The 4,512-nt window shown below is 30.1% G+C and overlaps 1 pseudogene; it reads left to right on the top strand.

Annotated features, from left to right (window-relative positions):
* Positions 1-3,772: 3,772 nt before the first annotated feature.
* Positions 3,773-3,956, top strand: LOC112482955 (annotated as a pseudogene).
* Positions 3,957-4,512: the final 556 nt, after the last annotated feature.

The raw sequence follows: 4,512 nt of genomic DNA, 5'->3' as shown, positions 1-4,512 counted from the left end.
TGAAGTTTTTTTAAAAAAGTCTATAAAGGAAAATCTGTCATTTATGTTCTGAATCTTAACTGAGATGAATTAGTTTGGAATATCTTTAAATTAGTTTAATGCAGTTAGGATTATCTCAGATTGGAAAGCTTTTTTTTGGAAAGTGTCTTTGAACAATTTACTTCATAGAAACATACTGAAAATGTTTACAGAAAACAATAAAACACTAATATACATTCCCAGTGCTCTTTTCCTTTATCTTTCTACAATTGCTTATTCTCTCTTTTTATTACTAAAATTCTACTGAAGACCTGACAATAACCATAACAAAACACAAATGCTCACAACACTAAACTATAAAACTGATAATCAACATAATTTGAGAAATCGGAATGATGCTCTAATAAAGACACCTGGGTTAAAAAGAAGAAGAAGAAAAAAACAAATTTGTGTTTTATCTCAGAAGTTGCCCAAAAATCTCTTCTTGAAACTATTCTCATTCTGAAATGATGTTGTAAATCACATTTTCTATTGCAGACTATAGAACTTGGTTCTGTATCCCTAGAAAATGGAACAGACATTCATTTGTGAGCCAGGTGAAGGGTTGGTAATCTCTCTTCCTCCTGCTACCATCTGTTTATAGATACTCAATTCTCAGGATAAAAAAAAAAAAAAAAAAAACTTGGCAGGGCACAGGGACCAAGTATGGGCTGAGTTTAAAGTTTTCCTTTTGAGCCGTAGTTTCTACAAATAATAGGCTTTACCACAGGCAAGAGAGAGCAATCCATATCATTTTATGTGTAGAAATGTAGTTTTCCAGGTAGTGTAAATATGTTTAGAACACTTTTTTCTAACTTTTTGATCATCCCATTGTTACAAAGTGACTACACATCTTTATTATATGCATACATATTTATAAATCTTGTAGGTACAACTTTATTATAATGCATTATTTACATTATGATGCATAAGCAAATGTTAGTTATGCATCTAAATAAAGTTTTAAAGATATCTGTTATATTATCTAATAACATAAACTCAAGTAATTTTAGTGAGAAAAATTTGATTAAATTTATTTTATAATTTGAAAGCATTGATAGAATGCTTTGTGATATGATGGTTCCATTATCTGGCTCTAAGTTAACTTTATTTCTCTACATGGTTTTATTATCTGTCATAACCAAAAATGATTGTCAATAAAGGGACACAGATTTAAATGGAAATAATACTTCAGTAATGCTACTTAATAAATTAGGTTATTTTTATTCCTTTCTACCTATTATGAAAAGTTTTCTGTAAAAATATGTTTGGAAAACTTCTGTAATGATGTCAAGAACGTTTTCTTACAAAGTTAATGACACGTATTGCATTTTTGTTTTTTTAAGAAGTAATTTTAAAAACCACTGTGAAACTCCACTGAAAGGATCTTCACTGGATGATTTTGAATAGATTAGAATTTTTTGCTTGTTCAGTGTACTGATGTGACTTTTTATAGATGATATGGTCGCTTTGATTTTGATACTAAGTAATTTAAAGTGGAAAGATTATCAAGCATTTGTAAACTCTTTATAGATTGGTTTTCTTTTAAAAAAACAGTTACTTTCTTATTGGGAGTAAAAATATCACTTTTAACTTAAAAGATCAGATTTGATGAGTGTTTTTACTTGCAAATATATCTTCTAGAAATTAAGAAATGGTAGAAAAAAATAGAGGCATGTCAAAAGGACACCATAGCCAATCTAAATGTGTTAAATGAGCTGAATGTTTCAAAGCTGGAACAATTTGAGCAACAAATTAAATAATGATAATATTGAATTGTAACCCACAAATAAATATCTATGAGTTCATGCTGATATAATTAAATAATTGAGTAAATAAACAAATAATAGAGAAGGAACCACTCTTCCTTACAGAATTCCAATTAATAATATAAAAGGAATGAGAAAAATGTGAAATCATTATCACATGTAGGACACAGAGATAATCATTGTAGGTTAGATTCACTGATGAATACTATAGTCAGTAAGCAAAAATGGGAGGAGAAAAAGCATATGTACACAGTCTTAAGTAAATAAATAAAGTAATATTTATTTATTACAAAGGGAAAAATTCTCACGTCGTAGTGGAGAAACTTGGCAGATATCACCTTAAGTAGGCGGTCAAAGTAAACATCACCTGTAATAAGTCACATTGACTTTATGTGCTCCTGATATACTGCCCTGAAAAAAAAAATCACTTCTGTTGTATTTTTTGATAAAAATTCATACTATCTTTTTAATCACAAGAAAACATAAGACTAAATCAAACTGACTAATATTTATTTAAAATGTCAAGGCCATGCAGAGCAAGGAAAAACTGAAGAAATGTCAGATATTAGAGAAGTTTAAGCTAGAGACCTAAAAACTAAATGCAATGTGAAATCCTGGATTGGATGCTGGAACAGAAAAGTAATAAAATAAGAAAAAAGATGAAATTCAAATAAAGTCTGTAGTTTAGTTAACATTACTGTACCAATATTTATTTCAATGTTTTGATAATTATACTATGGTTATGTAAAATGTTAACATTACGGGAAGCTGAGTGAAGGGTATATATAAACTCTCTGTTCTGGGTTTTCATCTTTTGTGTGAGTCTAAAATTATTTCCAAATGAATATTTAAAAAAATTCTCTAGGTAGAATATAGGTAGATTCTCATCAAAACAGAAAAAGAAGATAAATTTGGAGCATGAGTCTTTGTTAAGGAAAAAAAAGTATAACTTATTTTACTTCTAAGAGTGTTTTATGAACTTTGCCAAGGCATATCAGTAAACTTAGTTCTGTACAAAAGATTTTCATGGCCATTCCTACCTCATTTCACAGTGCTATAGAGACTACTATATTTAGAAAGTTTTAATTTTATAAACGTAACTATTTTCTGTGATAACCTCTAACTCTTTGTACCTTTCTGACTCATCTTTATTCTTGTAATGGCTTAACTACAATACATTTCACATATGTTACAATTATTTTATTGTTAGCCAAGAATAGTTGTTAGTTTCTTCAATTCACTCTATTTATAGTTAAAAGCACCCAGTTTGTATCATAAAGTTTTTAAATCATTAATAAAATAACTAGTATCAAGAATACATTTCCACGGTTAATCTTCTCTTTAGTGCTTACAAAATGTAGTTCTTTGTGAAGTCTATTATTGAAATTTATGAGCTGAATACCTTAAGCAGAGCCATGTTACAAACCTCTGTGTGTTTATTCACCTGTAGGGCAAACCTCCCACAATTCACCATTTGTACTAACATTTGTTTCTTTTAGTCTTTAGCTGTGTTTTTTTCTTTTATTTTTTATTTTTATTTTTTATGATTCTTCTAATAGTATTTGCCAAAAAAGTAATACATCATCATTTGTCACCATACTGTTTTCTCTGTGTTAGTTCAGCCACTATCATAATGGCAGAAAGACCAAGAGTTTACCCAAATACATAAGTTTTTTTGTCTTTTGTGATTATGTAAGATAATGCAAGAGAAGCTTCCTCATTTTTATTAAGTCGCGCATCATATGACTTAGAAACTAATGATTGAATTAGAGCTTGGCCTTTTTGAGTTGAATGGGTAGCAGATAGATCCCAGCTTCTCCACCTGCTTCACATGGACATTAGCATCTAACTCTGGCCCTGTTGTATGCTCAGGTAAAGAAAAGTCTGTCTTAATAATAGTATTAATAACCTCAGAGGTTTGGTCATCTTCTATACAGAATATATTGTCATTGTTCTTTCCTAATAATGAGGCTGAGGTAGAACTCACACTGACAGTAGAAGTATCAGCTTGGTCATTTTTCCTTCATTCTCTCTTGTTTGTATTATTTATCTTCACCTGGAAGTTTCTTCCATTGCACTCTAGATGTGCTATACTCTGTGATTTTCCCACATGTGGGAATCTTGGCTGCATTATTTGTGGTACTGGGAAACTGTGTTTGTGCTTTCCTCTGAAAAAAAGTTTCTTTCATAGAATGTTTGCACACTCCCTCTCAATGTTGTGAGGTTTGATCTTAACAAAGAGATTATACATGCTGTCAATTCATTTGACTTTACATTCTCCTCTGAGTCTCATTGTTAAACCACTCAGTGGTGAAAAATTTCCTTTCAGAATACCTATGTTTTTGCATCCCATGCCTGCTTGGGGTCCTCCTGAAGCTCAGAAAAATTGCAGGCTGCAATATCAAATCCCACATTAAATATTAATAAATCTTAATTATTTCTTTTCTACTTTTTGAACAGAAAGTAAATATAAATTTTAATATTGCCTTTAATAACTCCAATGAATTATTTTTTATACTTCTTCTTGTGAGTATATATACCCTACTGTGTAGAAAAATGGTTTAGAATATGAGTAATCCAGGAAGAAAGGATAGTATCTGATTTTACCTATTGGGCACTAGAAGGAGAACATTTAAATATGTCTAGAAGTAACTAAGAAATTGAATTGAGATCCTGACTCATTAAAAAGAACTTCAGCAATATTCATGAGAATTGATAAACTTCG

The sequence above is a fragment of the Pteropus alecto genome, unplaced genomic scaffold (genome assembly GCF_000325575.1).
Source record: "Pteropus alecto unplaced genomic scaffold, ASM32557v1 scaffold100, whole genome shotgun sequence".
NCBI classification, from domain to species: domain Eukaryota; kingdom Metazoa; phylum Chordata; class Mammalia; order Chiroptera; family Pteropodidae; genus Pteropus; species Pteropus alecto.
The sequence above is the reverse complement of the archived record's forward strand: the minus strand, read 5'-3'. Positions and strand labels throughout refer to the sequence as shown.